This window comes from Pelobates fuscus, chromosome 6, assembly GCF_036172605.1.
Source record: "Pelobates fuscus isolate aPelFus1 chromosome 6, aPelFus1.pri, whole genome shotgun sequence".
Classification (NCBI taxonomy): domain Eukaryota; kingdom Metazoa; phylum Chordata; class Amphibia; order Anura; family Pelobatidae; genus Pelobates; species Pelobates fuscus.
This window is the reverse complement of record NC_086322.1, coordinates 237,032,970-237,049,731: the sequence shown is the minus strand read 5'-3', so window position 1 is coordinate 237,049,731 and position 16,762 is coordinate 237,032,970.

Sequence of the window (16,762 nt, the reverse complement as noted above, 5' to 3'; positions counted from 1 at the left end):
GTAGTTAGGTCTGTGCAGAGCATTATAGAGAATATAGCAGAGAGAAAGGCTGCTGCACAGATAATGGCTAGGTATGAGGCTCTAAATCAGGGAGAACTAGTACAGGAAGAGGAATGTTGAGGGATTCATATCGTTAGGGAGTCGCAAAGTCTGGTCTGGTTCATAGCAACCTGAGGTGTAAGCAAACTATGGTTAAGTGACGCATCTGGAATTGTGAAATATCAGAAGCATCAAAGGGGGGAATGTGGTGGAATCTCAGTAAAAATAAATTTACTAGGACAAAATTGCCACATGGTATGTGCACTTGCATATGTTGATGTATCGGTCGGTTGGTTGCACGTAGCTAAGATACAATCAGTAGTGTAAGGAGCATGTGTAGGGATACAGGATATACGAGTATTTCCCCTCCTCCATTGTGCTGGGCAAGCCATGTGGTCAAACAGGAATTTAGTCTCTATTCAGTTGATTTGATAAGAGTATGTGTAGGTTGAACTGATTATGGGAGGGGCTACATGCCTATATAAGGGACCTACACTCAGTGGCGTACTAAGGGGGGGGTGGGGGGGGGCGGTCCGCCCCGGGTGCCATCAGGCAGGGGGGTGCCACCAGGGCTGACCAGGCTTGCTATTCTGTGAGCTGTGTGGCAGCACCGGGTGCCGTAGCAGCAGGGGCGCTGGGCAGCCGACACAGCTCACACGCAGGGGCTGGAAGCAGGAAACCTGCACAGAGATTTGGGGGCGGAGCTAAAACGACCGTGGGGGCGGAGCCAAGCCTGATGCTTGGCTTACTGATCACTCAGAGGGGAAGCAGGAAGGAGTCCCTGCTTCCCCAACTACAGCACAGGAGGGACTGAATCCACTCCTACTCCAGCCCAAGCTTACAGTAAGTGAGAGAGTGTGTGTGCTGTGTGTAACTGTGATTTTGACTGTCTTTGACTGTGTGTGAGTGTGTAACTGTGATTGTGACTGTCTTTGACTGTGTGTGCTGTGTGTAACTGTGATTGTGACTGTCTTTGACTGTGTGTGAGTGTGTAACTGTGATTGTGACTGTCTTTGACTGTGTGTGCTGTGTGTAACTGTGATTGTGACTGTCTTTGACTGTGTGTGCTGTGTGTAACTGTGATTGTGACTGTCTTTGACTGTGTGTGCTGTGTGTAACTGTGATTGTGACTGTCTTTGACTGTGTGTGCTGTGTGTAACTGTGATTGTGACTGTCTTTGACTGTGTGTGCTGTGTGTAACTGTGATTGTGACTGTCTTTGACTGTGTGTGCTGTGTGTAAATGTGATTGTGACTGTCTTTGACAGTGTGTGAGTGTGTAACTGTGATTGTGACTGTATTTGACTGTGTGTGAGTGTGTAACTGTGATTGTGACTGTATTTGACTGTGTGTGAGTGTGTAACTGTGATTGTGACTGTCTTTGACTGTGTGTGAGTGTGTAACTGTGATTGTGACTGTGTGTGCTGTGTGTAACTGTGATTGTGACTGTATTTGACTGTGTGTGAGTGTGTAACTGTGATTGTGACTGTCTTTGACTGTGTGTACTGTGTGTAACTGTGATTGTGACTGTCTTTGACTGTGTGTGCTGTGTGTAACTGTGATTGTGACTGTCTTTGACTGTGTGAGTTTGTAACTGTGATTGTGACTGTATTTGACTGTGTGTGAGTGTGTAACTGTGATTGTGACTGTATTTGACTGTGTGTGAGTGTGTAACTGTGATTGTGACTGTCTTTGACTGTGTGTGAGTGTGTAACTGTGATTGTGACTGTGTGTGCTGTGTGTAACTGTGATTGTGACTGTCTTTGACTGTGTGTGAGTGTGTAACTGTGATTGTGACTGTCTTTGACTGTGTGTGAGTGTGTAACTGTGATTGTGACTGTCTTTGACTGTGTGTGCTGTGTGTAACTGTGATTGTGACTGTCTTTGACTGTGTGTGAGTGTGTAATTGTGATTGTGACTGTCTTTGACTGTGTGTGAGTGTGTAACTGTTATTGTGACTGTCTTTGACTGTGTGTGCTGTGTGTAACTGTGATTGTGACTGTCTTTGACTGTGTGTGAGTGTGTAACTGTGATTGTGACTGTATTTGACTGTGTGTGAGTGTGTAACTGTGATTGTGACTGTCTTTGACTGTGTGTGAGTGTGTAACTGTGATTGTGACTAGGGATCGACCGATTATCGGTTTTACCGATATAATCGGCCGATATTCGGTATTTTCGGCAATATCGGTATCGGCCAATATAGCTACCAATATTGCCGATAATACCTCCTAGGACCGCCAGGCTCATTGCAAGCCCGGCGGTCCTGGGGGGGCCGGCAGCAAGCATTGACTTACCCTCCCAGCAGCTCCTGCAGCTCCATGTCTAAATCTCGCGAGACCCGCGGCTGCATAGCGTTGCCACGGGTTACCATGGCAACGCTCCGCGTGGCTCTAAGGGCCGCGAGATTTACACTGGGGAGCTGGAGGAGCTGCTGGGAGGGTAAGTCAGCGCTTGCTGCCAGCCGCCCCATAGTACTTAACAAGCCACCGGACCACCAGGGAATACTATATCCCCCCCTCCCTGGTAAGAAGCAGGGAGGGGGGGGACTAAAAGAAACAAAAACAACACAATTTAATTATTAAAAAAAATAATAATAAACATAAAAAAATCCCCCCCCTCCATTTTACACAAATTACATCACTACACAAACACACACACACACACACACACACACACACTGCATTACATACATACACACTACACAAACACACACACACACTGCATTACATACATACACACTACACAAACACACACACACTGCATTACATACATACACACTACACAAACACACACTGCATTACATACATACACACTACACAAACACATACACTGCATTACATACATACATACACTACACAAACACACACACTGCATTATATATACACACTACACAAACACACTGTATTACATGCACACAGACTACACAAACTCTACACAAACACACACTGCATTACATACACACACTACACAAACACACACACTGCATTATATACACACACTGCATTCACTTTACCCACACTACACACACTGCATTCACTATACACACACTACACAAACACACACTCTGCATTAACTATACACACACTACACAAACACACACTCTGCATTCACTATACACAGTATAAAACACACACTCTGCATTCACTATACATACTCTGCATTCACTATATATATATATATATATATATATATATATATACACACACTACACAAACACTCACTGCATTCACTATACACTCTGCATACACTATATATACACACTACACAAATACACACTGCATCCACTACACACACAGCTCCCCTGTCTAAATACACTTCATCCACTACATGTGGCATGTATATTTTGTGCATTTACCATTAGAAAGAGTTTATTTTTTCAAAATGGTAAATGTACAGAATATCGGCAAGTTATCGGCTATCGGCCTGTAAGTTCACAGCTTATCGGTATCGGCTCTAAAAAATCAATATCGGTCGATCCCTAATTGTGACTGTTTTTGATTGTGTGTGTGTGTGACTGTCTGTGATTATGTTGTGTGTATGTATGACTGTCTGCCTGTGTGATTGTCTGCCTCTGATTGTGTGTGTGACTGTCTGTGACTGTGTGTGTGTGTGTGTGTGCCACTGTGTGTGTGACTGTCTGACTGTGATTGTCTGTGTGACTGTGTGTGACTGTCTGCCTGTGATTGTGTGTGTGTGTGTGTGTGTGTGTGTGAGTGACTGCCTGCGACTGTGTTGTGTGTATGTGTGACTGTCTGCCTGTGATTGTGGGTGTGACTGTCTGTGAATCTGTGTGTGTATGTGTGACTGTCTGCCTGTGTGATTGCCTGTGTGTTTGACTGTCTGCCTGTAACTGTGTGTGAGTGACTGTGTGTGGGACTGTGTGCATCTGACTGTGTCTGACGGTCTTCGCCCTGCAGTGAGCCGGCAGCCAGGATATGATGTCATCGCGGCCTCGGCATCATTACAGGGCGGTCGATGGAACTGTGCAGAAAGAGCACAGAGATCCCAGCAGCAACCACTGACCACCAGGGACTGAGGATCCACTCCAGCCCTTCTAGAGCAAGGTAGGGAGGCAGGGTGGACCTCTTAATGATTAAATGTGTGCATGTATGTAATATTTGTGTGTGTATGTGATTGTGTGTCTGTGATTGTATGTGTGTGGGTCACTGATTGTGTTTGTGTAAATCTGTGATTATGTGTGATTGTGTGTATCTCTGTGTATGTGTTTAGTAGATAGCTCCCTTATTTCCTGTCCTTAAATATTGCAATCCCACATAAGGATAACAAATAAGGAATTTATCTGCTAAACAACTGAAAATAAGAAAAGGGCATTTTTTTATCCTTTAGCTGTTTAGTAGATAATTCCCTGAATTGGTGCCCGTATGTGAGATTTCCATATTTAAAGATACTAAATGAGGGTGCTGTTTAGCAGATAGCACCTTATTTGGTGTCCTTAAATATGGCAATCCCACAAAGGATAGCAAATAGGAGTTATCTGCTAAACAAAGATTGAAATTAAGAGGTGTCAGCCAGCCCACAACAAGAAATCTGGGTGGCTAATGTGAATAATATGCAAATGTGTAGTCAGATACCAGCATGCAGAACACAGCATGCTGGCATCAGACAGCCAATGGCAGCATATTACCCCATCTCCTATTGAGAAGTTTTACTGCTCCCCCTCCCCCTCCTATTTTGACTGTGGTATCTTATGTGCCCCCCCCATATATATTGTTCCTAGAGTCGCCACGATGTCTGCATGTGTGTCAATGTGTATCTGTGTGTGACTGTGTTTGTGTGTATATGTATCTGCATGTGTGTATGTCCGTGTATGTGTATATGTGCAGACATCTAAAAATCTCGCCAACACTACACACAAATACACTCATGCATTTCAACGTCAACACTACATACACACCCCGCCATTATATATAACCATACCACTGCATTCAAATACCACACAACACACAAATGCATGCTTGCATTCAAACGCCAACACTACAAACAAACACACCGCTACATTCACTCACATATACTCCATACAAAAACATGCATACATTCAAACACACAAACACTGCTTAGTGCTAAATACATAAGAAAAAAATTGGTTGTTTTTATATTTAAATTTGAGGGGGGGAGGGGGCAGGGGGGGGTGCCAAAAATAGGACCCGCCCCGGGTGCCAAATGCTCTAGGTACGCCCCTGCCTACACTGTATGATCAGGACTCAGACTTTGCTGTTTTTTGGTGACATTAGTCCCTCTGAGTCCCGGTCGGTGAATCGAATAAAGAATCTCTTCCTTCCTGAAGAAACCTGTGTCCACTTCTCTGTGCTTGGCTTCCGTCAGTTTCTCCGGTATCAGCACGACAGCATGAAAGACCCCATTTGCACAAGGTTGGATTCCGAGCTACTCATTTCCCGTTCCTCCTCCTCACTGATGCCAATGAAGGTATGTTCTTCCCCCCAGCCACGTACAACACCACGGGTACCAGATAGGTGACAATGAGCACCCTGGGATGCCTGTTGTGGTTGGTCTTCCTCCTCCTCCTCCTCAAAGCCACATTCCTCCTCTGACTCCTCTTCCTCACAATCCTCTTCCAGTGTTGCCGCAGGTCCAGCAAGCGATGCTGATAAGGCTGTTTCTGGTGGTGATGGTGACCACAACTCTTCCTCTTCATGCTCATCTATGGCCTCATCCAGCACTCTTCGCAGGGCACCCTCCAGGAAGAATACAAATGGTATGATGTCGCTGATGGTGCCTTCGGTGTGACTGACTAGGTTTGTCACCTCCTCAAAAGGACGCATGAGCCTACAGGCATTGCGCATGAGCGTCCAGTAACGTGGCAAAAAAATTCCCAGCTCCCCAGAGGCTGTCCTAGCACCCCGGTCATACAAATATTCATTAACAGCATTTTCTTGTTGGAGCAGGCGGTCGAACATTAGGAGTGTTGAATTCCAACGTGTCGGGCTGTCGCAAATCAAGCGCCTCACTGGCATGTTGTTTCGCCGCTGGATATCGGCAAAGTGAGCCATGGCCGTGTAGGAACGGCTGAAATGGCCACACACCTTCCTGGCCTGCTTCAGGACGTCCTGTAAGCCTGTGTACTTATGCACAAAGCGTTGTACGATCAGATTACACACATGTGCCATGCACGGCACATGTGTCAACTTGCCCAACTTCAATGCCGCTAACAAATTTGTTCCGTTGTCACAAACCACTTTGCCGTTATCCAGTTGCTGCGGAGTCAGCCACTTTTCCACCTGTGCGTTCAGGGCGGACAGGAGTGCTTGTCCGGTGTGACTCTCTGCTTTCAAGCAAGTCAAACCCAAGACGGCATGACACTGCCGTATCCAGGATGTGGAATAGTACCTGGGGAGCTGGGGGGGGGGGTGCCGTTGATGTGGAGCAAGACGCAGCAGCAGAGGAGGACTCAGCCGAGGAGGTTATGGAAGAGGATGGAGTATGAGGAGTAGAGGAGGTGGCAGCAGGACTGTCTGCAAGTCGTGGCGGTGTCACCAACTCCTCTGCAGAGCCATGCATTCCATGCTTGGCAGTAGTCAGCAGGTTTACCCAATGCGCAGTGTAGGTGATATACCTGCCCTGACCATGCTTTGCAGACCCTTGCCCCAACACTGTGTGCCAGACATGCCATTACTTCCTTTTGCACAATCGAGTACAGGTTGGGGATTGCCTTTTGTGAAAAGAAATTTCGTCCGGGTACCTTCCACTGCGGTGTCCCAATAGCTACAAATTTTTGGAACGCCTCAGACTCCACCAGCTTGTATGGTAAAAGCTGGCGGGCTAATAGTTCAGACAAGCCAGCTGTCAGACGCTGGGCAAGGGGGTGACTTTCTGACATTGGCTTCTTACGCTCAAACATGTCCTTGACAGACACATGACTGTGGGCAGATGAGCGGGAACTGCTCAAGGCGGGAGACGGAGTGGCGTATGGTTGAGAGGGGGCAAGGAGGACAGCAGTGGTTGACGTGGCTGAAAATGCTGGACCAGGAGGAGGATGGCGGCTTAAAGTAGGCGTGCTGCTTGTACTCATGTGTTGATCCCATAGGCGTTTGTGATGTGAGATCATGTGCCTACGCAAAGCAGTTGTACCTAGGTGGGTGTTGGACTTCCCACGACTCAGTTTCTTTTGGCACAGGTTGCAAATGGCATCGCTGTTGTCAGAGGCAGACACACAAAAAAATTCCACACTGCTGAGCTCTGCAATGATGGCATTCTGGTGGTGGACACAGCATGCGTTGATTGACGTGCTGTCGGGCTGACCCCGGGTGCCGATGCATGCTGTCTGACTGTGCCACTAGCTCCTTGCGATGACCTCCCCCTGCTTCCAACTCGTCTCCTCCTCCTCCTCTCTGTCTCCCCATCTGAACTTTCGCCCTGTTCTTCTTCTTGCCGAGCGGGCACCCACGTGACATCCATGGACGCATCGTCATCATCAACCGCTTCACTTGTATCTGACAACTCAGCAAAGGAAGCAGCAGTGGGTACAACATCATCATCATCACACCGTACGTCCATGTGTGTAATGCTGCCTGCCTGAGACATATCCCTGTTATCTACATCCTCTGGCAATAATGGTTGCGCATCACTCATTTCTTCAAATGGATGTGTGAATAACTCCTCTGACATACCAAGTAAAGCGGCTGTGGTGCTAGTTTTGGTGGTGGCGGCAGGCGGGTGAGTGGTATCTTGAGAGGTGCCTGAAGCTAAGCTGGAGGAGGATGGTGCGTCAAGGTTCCGAGCGGAGGCTGTAGAAGATTGGGTGTCCTGTGTTAGCCAGTCAACTATGTCTTCAGAACTTTTCAAGTTCAGGGTACGTGGCCTCTGAAAACTGGGCATTATTTTTAGGGCCAAAGGGAATTACAGCACCACGACCATGATGGCCCCTGTGGGGTGGCCTGCCTCTGCCTGTCATTTTTTGGGGGATTAGTGGTACTATGCGTGCAAGCTACTGTGAGACCAGATATGAGTGGCAATGTGCAATGGCAGAGGTCTGCAGAGTACACGCTGTAGGCCTGACACACCCGCTTGAAGACAAGTAACTGCTATTCAATCTATAACAGTGAAGAAAGTTTTTTGGTTTTAAATGCATGCTATTGTGACACCAGATATGAGTGGTAATGTGCACTGGCACAGTTCTGCAGAGCACACGCTGTAGGCCTAATAAAAACCCGCTTTTAGGACACTGACTGCTATTAGCTTACACTGGAAACCTTTTTTTCTTTGTAAAAGCACGCTATAGAGACACCAGATATGAGTGGCAATGTGTACTGGCACAGTTCTGCAGAGCACACGCTGTAGGCCTGACACACCCGCTTTAAGGACACTGACTGCTATTAGCTTACACTGGAAACCTTTTTTTCTTTGTAAAAGCACGCTATAGAGACACCAGATATGAGTGGCAATGTGCACTGGCACAGGTCTGCAGAGCACAGGCTGTAGGCCTGACACACCTGCTTGAAGACAAGTAACTGCTATTCAATCTATAACAGTGAAAAAAGTTTTTTGGTTTTAAATGCACGCTATTGTGACACCAGATATGAGTGGCAATGTGCACTGGCACAGTTCTGCAGAGCATACGCTGTAGGCCTAATGAAAACTCGCTTTAAGGACACTGACTGCTTTTAACTTACACTGGAAACTTTTTTTTCTTTGTAAAAGCACGCTATAGAGACACCAGATATGAGTGGCAATGTGCACTGGCACAGGTCTGCAGAGCACAGGCTGTAGGCCTGACACACCTGCTTGAAGACAAGTAACTGCTATTCAATCTATAACAGTGAAGAAAGTTTTTTGGTTTTAAATGCACAAAATTGTGACACCTGATATGAGTGGCAATGTGCACTGGCACAGTTCTGCAGAGCACACGCTGTAGGCCTGACACACCCGCTTTAAGGACACTGACTGCTATTAGCTTACACTGGAAACCTTTTTTTCTTTGTAAAAGCACACTACAGAGACACCAGATATGAGTGGCAACTGTCAAAGTACGCTGGCAGGGTTCTGCAGGGCATACGCTGAAGGAAGGCCTGACACACCCGCTTTAAGGACACTGGCTGCTATTAGCTTACACTGGAAAACTGTTTTTCTTTGTAAAAGCACGCTACAGAGACACCAGATATGAGTGGTGGCACTGCGCAAATGGGCACAGTATCCACTGAGCCTGACACAGAAGCTGGCAGACAACTAACTGCTCTTCTTCAATCTATTACAGTCAAAAACTTTTTTTGGTTTTAAATGCAAGCTTAAACTATTGTGACACCAGCAGTGAGTGAGTGGTGGCACTGGGCAAATGGGCACAGTATCCACTGAGCCTGACACATAAGCTGGCAGGCAACTAACTGCTCTTTAATCTATTACAGTGAAAAAAGTTTTTTGGTTTTAAATGCATGCTATAGAGACACCAGATATGAGTGGCAAATTACACTTGCGGAGGTTGGCAGAGCACACGCTGAAGGCCTGACACCCAGACGCTTGCAGACAACTAACTGCTATTAGCTTACAGTGAAATCCTTTTTTGTTTTTAAAGGCACGCTATAGTCACACCAGATATGAGTGGTGGCACTGGGCAAATGGGCACAGTATCCACTGAGCCTGACACAGAAGCTGGCAGACAACTAACTGCTCTTCAATCTATTACAGTGAAAAAAGGTTTTTTGGTTTTAAATGCACGCTATAGAGACACCAGATATGAGTGGCAAATTACACTTGCGGAGGTTGGCAGAGCACACGATGAAGACCTGACACCCAGACGCTTGCAGACAACTAACTGCTATTAGCTTACAGTGAAACCCTTTTTTTGTTTTTAAATGCACGCTATAGTCACACCAGATATGAGTGGTGGCGCTGGGCAAATGGGCACAGTATCCACTGAGCCTGACACAGAAGCTGGCAGGCAACTAACTGCTATTCAATCTATTACAGTGAAAAAAAATGTTTTCTTTTTAAATGTCAAGCATAAGCTATTGTGAAAACAGATATGAGTGGTGGCACTGGGAAAATGGGCACAGTATCCACTAAGCCTGACACAGAAGCTGGTAGACAACTAACTGCTCTTCTTCAATCTATTACAGTGAAAAACATTTTTTGGTTTTAAATGCACGCTTAAGCTATTGTGACACCAGATATGAGTGGTGGCACTGGGCAAATGGGCACAGTATCCACTGAGCCTGACACAGAAGCTGGCAGGCAGGCAACTGCAATTACATTACACAGAAAAAAAAAAGCAGACTGATGTTCTAGCCCTAAAAAGGGCTTTTTGGGGTGCTGTTCTTACAGCAGAGATCAGATGAGTCCTTCAGGATTGTAGTGGACACTGAATACCCTAGCCTAGCTATCAATTTCCCTATCTAATGAACAGCAGCTACACTTTCGCTCCTCTCAGTAAGCATGCAGCTTCAAGATGAATCGAAAATGGATGCTGGGATGGAGGTGGGAGGGTGTGGAAGGGAGGATCTGCTGCTGATTTGCTGGAATGTGTCTGCTGACCGTGAGGCACAGGGTCAAAGTTTGCTCAATGATGACGAATAGGGGGCGGATCGAACCGCGCATGTGTCCACCCGCCGTGGCGAACGCGAACACTCTATGTTCGCCGGGAACTATTCGCCGGCGAACAGTTCGGTACATCACTAATAGCTGGGATCTGAGCGCACAAAACTATCGAATAGCGCTCAGATCCTATTCACACAGTTCAATTGCCATGGAGCTAAAGTCTTTCCCATAGTCTTTCATTATATGAATGGGCTCCATGGCATAGCTATCTGGGGTATCACCGCTCACACAGGGCAAGTACCGAATGACCCCACTGTATTTAAAGGGCCAGAATGAGTGACATGCACTCTGTTAGAGCCGAATACGTTTTTTAAAGGGCCCAATCTCCCAGGGCCATAGTCCAAAGGCAGCAGGCGGGCAACCAGGCTTCTCCAGTTCATAGTGGCGAGGTTGGTTTTGCCACACTTCTCCCCTTTACCAATTAGACTAACAGGGTACCTGACCTCCTGCCGGTCAGTGCCCTGGTTAGTCCAGCAACCACCCACAAAGCAGAAACCGCAGTACAGCCCACCCACCATAACTGGTTACTACACCTGGGTGGAGGAGAACTTTGTCCAGGACTAGGTGTCCACCACGGCTGTGTGGGGGACTGGTAGTCTGCCTTGGTGGGTTGCTGAGTGGGCAGAGACCAGCGATACTCTGCCCTGGTGCCAGTACTACCGCAGAAGTAGCCTGGTTGGAGCCTGGTTGTGGGAGGGAGAGACCGACTGTCTCCCCTCTGGATACACCGCTCTGTGGCTGGGGGACAGGACCGACCGTCCCTACCCCTTGTGCTTTAAGTGCAGAGACTACGGTCCCATCTGCACAGTTGTGGGGCTTAACATCTCCCCTTGGTGGGTTAGGCTGCCGCTGGAGAGAGGGTGTAACAAGCTCCTCTCTCTGGACAGTAAACTGCCGCTGGGGAGAGGGGTTAGCAGGCTCCTCTCCCTGGCACTCTCTCTGCTGGTGGAGAGGGGGACCAGCTGTCTCCCCTTTCATTATTTTGTCCTGCTGCTGGGGTATGAGACTGACGGTCTCTGCCCCCTGCAGGACACTCTGCTGCTGGGGAGGAAGGACGGCACCTTCAGCTCCCTAGGGTACACACTGCCGCTGGGGAGGAAGGACAGCACCTTCAGCTCCCTGGGGTACACACTGCCACTGGGGAGGAAGGACAGCACCTTCAGCTCCCTGGGATACACACTGCTGCTGGGGAGGAAGGACGGCACCTTCTGCTCCCTGGGACACACACTGCTGTTGGGGAGGGAGGACGACACCTTCAGCTCCCTGGGCTACACACTGCTGCTGGGAGGAAGGACAACACCTTCAGCTCCCTGGGATTCACGCTGCCGCTGGGGAGGAAGGACGGCACCTTCATCTCCCGGGGATACACACTGCCGCTGGGAGGAAGGACGATACCTTCTGCTCCCTGGGACACACACTGCCGCTGGGGAGGAAGGACGGTACCTTCTGCTCCCAGGGGTACACACTGCCGCTGGGGAGGAAGGACGAAACCTTCAGCTCCCTGGGGTACACACTGTCGCTGGGGAGGAAGGACGGCACCTTCTGCTCCCTGGGACACACACTGCCACTGGGGAGGAAGGACGACACTTTCAGCTCCCTGGGGTACACACTGTCACTGGGGAGGAAGGACGGCACCTTCTGCTCCCTGGGCCACACACTGCCGCTGGGGAGGACGGACGACACCTTCAGCTCCCTGGGTTACACACTGCCGCTGGGGGGAAGGACAACACCTTTAGCTCCCTGGGTTACACACTGCCGCTGGGGAGGACGGACGACACCAGCAGCTCCCTGGGTTACACACTGCCGCTGGGGAGGAAGGACGACACCTTCAGCTCCCTGGGTTACACACTGCCGCTGGGGAGGACGGACGACACCATCAGCTCCCTGGGTTACACACTGCCGCTGGGGAGGAAGGACTGCACCTTCAGCTCCCTGGGACTTACTCTGCCGCTGGGGAGGAAGGACGACACCTTCAGCTCCCTGGGATACACACTGACGCTGGGGAGGAAGGATGGCACCTTCAGCTCCCTTGGCTTCCTTTTTGGCCAAATCTACTGGGGATTGCAGGTACTCTCCTACTAGTTTCCTGGCGAGCTGCACGGCTCTCTCCGGGGGGTTGGATCCATAGCCAGACAGCACCTCATTAACCTCTCTGTCAAATTCCTCCTGAGTGTAGTCATATGCCATGCTTGCTCTGCTGAAGTTGATTCTTTTGTAGATAGGGTCGCTGTACGGGTACTAGTGTTGCCCTTAATTTGTAATCCACGGAATGGTGTTGCCCTGTAGCTGTCCTTCTGGGCTGTGGAAATGATCCCGCCGCTTGCCACCAATTGTTGCGGACCGTTTCGCTCAGAAGGGGATAAAAACCGCTTAGGCGATAATCCCCTTTCCCATAGACCCACAGCTACTGCAAGCACCAATCTCCCAAACTGCAAACTGTCCGAATCTTCCAACTCCCGAACTGGAAACACACGAACCCTGCAATAGCTGAACAGGAAAAGCATACAATCCGCTTACACTCCTGGCAGTCAGCATACAATCCAATTTCCCCCAATAACGAGATGACACTTCATTTTGAGGGTCAAGCAGAATCTCAGGTGCTGGCACACCCAGCCTGGTTTGTATTACAGTTGTTGCAAATACAGGTCCGCCCACAGGGAGGTATAAAACAACCAATCACATCACAGTTACATCCCACATATTCCCTCCCCTTATCCTGAGAGGAAACTCAATTATACATACAGTTAAACATACTTTCTACCCAACTTTCATAACTCTAAAACCCATACATCACATTCACATAAAAATTACATATTCACAATCAATCCATTCAGGGGAACAACATATTACAAAATGGCATGAATCAGACCAGGGGTTCAAAAGTTAGTAAAATATCTCTTGGGCCCTGGCTGACACATGGCTATCTGGCTCAGACCGGTTTTACAGAGCCCTCTCTCCTGGAGACAATGGAGAAGTAATCCAATTACCTCCCAGGACAGAGACCAGACTCCATTATGCACATGGGGACACAAAGACAGTAAAACACTTTAAAATACATAAAGTCACCTTTTACACATAACACACAGACATTTCACATATCCCCAGATAGCTGGGATCTGAGCGCACAAAACTACCGAATAGCGCTCAGATCCTATTCACACAGTTCTATTGCCATGGAGCTAAAATCTTTCCCATAGTCTTTCATTATATGAATGGGCTCCATGGCATAGCTATCTGGGGTATCACCGCTCACACAGGGCAAGTACCCCACTGTATTTAAAGGGCCAGAATGAGTGGCATGCACTCTGTTAGGGCCGAATAAGTTTTTTAAAGGGCCCAATCTCCCAGGGCCATAGTCCAAAGGCAGCAGGCGGGCAACCAGGCTTCTCATAGAAACATAGAAACATAGAATGTGACGGCAGATAAGAACCATTCGGCCCATCTAGTCTGCCCAGTTTTCTAAATACTTTCATTAGTCCATGGCCTTATCTTATAGTTAGGATAGCCTTATGCCTATCCCACGCATGCTTAAACTCCTTTACTGTGTTAACCTCTACCACTTCAGCTGGAAGGCTATTCCATGCATCCACTACCCTCTCAGTAAAGTAATACTTCCTGATATTATTTTTAAACCTTTGTCCCTCTAATTTAAGACTATGTCCTCTTGTTGTGGTAGTTTTTCTTCTTTTAAATATAGTCTCCTCCTTTACTGTGTTGATTCCCTTTATGTATTTAAATGTTTCTATCATATCCCCCCTGTCTCGTCTTTCCTCCATGCTATACATGTTAAGATCCTTTAACCTTTCCTGGTAAGTTTTATCCTGCAATCCATGAACCAGTTTAGTAGCCCTTCTTTGAACTCTCTCTAAGGTATCAATATCCTTCTGAAGATAGGGTCTCCAGTACTGTGTACAGTACTCCAAGTGAGGTCTCACCAGTGTTCTGTACAATGGCATGAGCACTTCCCTCTTTCTACTGCTAATACCTCTCCCTATACAACCAAGCATTCTGCTAGCATTTCCTGCTGCTCTATTACATTGTCTGCCTACCTTTAAGTCATCAGAAATAATCACCCCTAAATCCCAGTTCTCCAGTTCATAGTGGCGAGGTTGGTTTTGCCACACTTGCTTAGCTTTTTTTTTAACTCTTTTTGCCCAGCCCACATTTCTACCCCCCCCCCCCTCGAGGGTCCACACACCAGGTTAACCTACCACCTCTTCTATGTATTGTTCCCACAGGTTGAATTCTTTAGCAGTGTTGCCGACCAGTGAGGTTAATTTATCCATAAGGTAGTTATCCTTGATTTTGGCGTTTACCAGTGTGAGAGAGGTTACCTCCAGGCACGACCTTTTCTGGGCTATGGCCCTACGGGCCACCAGATATATCTTATTGAGTAATTTCTGCTCAGATCGGGTTAGGCCCTCTGTTGGTTGGCATAGGAGGCAGGCACAGGGATCTAGTGTTCATTTTCTTTGCATTATTTTAGGGCTAAGCTATGTTACTTGAGACCAGTATGTCTCCATGGAGGGGCAGGACCACCAAATATATAGATATAATTTCCTCTCTCACCACAGGAGCGCCAGCAGGTGTCTGTAGGGGTTAACTTCATGTGAAACTGTTTCACTGGGGTGGTATACCACCATGGTCTTAAATGATTTCTCCTAGAGGGTTACGCAGATGGAAGACTGGGCAGATGCCTCCCGGATGTCCTGCCAATCTGTGCCCTCTAGTACTTCCCCTAGATTAGTCTCCCATTAGTCGGTATACCGGAGATCACCCCACTTTTATGCTTCTATGCTAAGGTGATTTTAGAGTATGGATATTAGCCCTCTGGGATGTTGCTCTTTAAAGCATATTTTCTCAAATAAGGTAAGCTGGCGGGAGGCCGCAGCCTTCACTTCTTTTTTGATGGTGAAATCACGTATACGGATATAGCAGAAGTAATCTTTGGTAGTAAGAGGTGAGTCTCTCATATGTGACTATTTGATTGTCTACGTATAGGTGGATATGCCTTTGGAGGCCTGTGTGTTCTATTCCTTTGAAGTCTCTGTGACGAGACCAATCTCGCCACATTGCATTGGAGGAGCCTAGTTGCCCGCCTGCTGCTTTTGGATTATGGACCGGCAGCTAAAGGGTTAATTTTACTGTGCAGAAGGATTTATTTCTCCCTTTCTGCACAGACGTTGGGTAGATTCTATCTACCGAACAAACAGCCGTTTTTCAGCCTCCCCAGAGCCGTGGGGAGCCGGCAGGCACCGTTAATTGGCCACCCAGAAGCTGGAGTGTGCCCTCCATTTACCTCCCTGAAGCTGCGGTTAACCGCAGCTTAATTGATTGTTACTGGGTGGCCGCGGTTACACTTAGCGGCCACTAGATGGCGGTGTTCTAGAGCTCCCCGGGCAGCCAGCGCTTTTCTGCCTGGCTTTCATGCACCAAACCCGGACACTTTTACGTGCAGGCACCGCTGAACCTCCAGCCCTTGGTTCTAATTTGTACTGATTTGGCGAATGCATATAAATTCGGTATTTTATGTTGGAGAAATGTTTTAACCCAGATAGCCATGCCATGGAGCATATAAGTGTAATTAAAGACTTCGGCTCCATGGCAATTAAACTGTATTCGTGTGGTCTGAGTGCCATTCACCTAATAATGTGCACTCAGACCTGAGCTATCTGGGGATATGTTACATGTCTGTGTTTTATGTGCAAAAAGTAACTTTGTGTATTTTAAAGTGATAGTCTGTCTTTGTGTCCCCACGTGTGTAATGGAGTTTTGCCTTTGTCCTGGGAGATAATTGAATTACTGCTCCAGGGCAGAGGGGAGGAAGCCAGGATGCATTGTGGGGATGTTTTACTTCTGTATGTCTGTAATTGGTACTTGTCTGTCCGTTGTTACAGTCTCCCATTTGGTCCCCTAGGGGAGTGTCCACCAGGTGGGAGACCTGCATAAATACAGGGGCAGGTAGCCCTCAATAAACAGACCACTGGTGACCCTCAACACAGAGCCTTGTCTCGTTCTTGGGGGGGATTCACTGTATGCTGATAGGGACTGACTGCCAGGAGTGTAAGCCACTTGGGATCTTTTCCTGTTCGTCTGCTAGCAGCTATTCGTGAGGTTCCAGTTCGGGAGTTTGGAGTGCTACCTTATTCCCTTGTATGC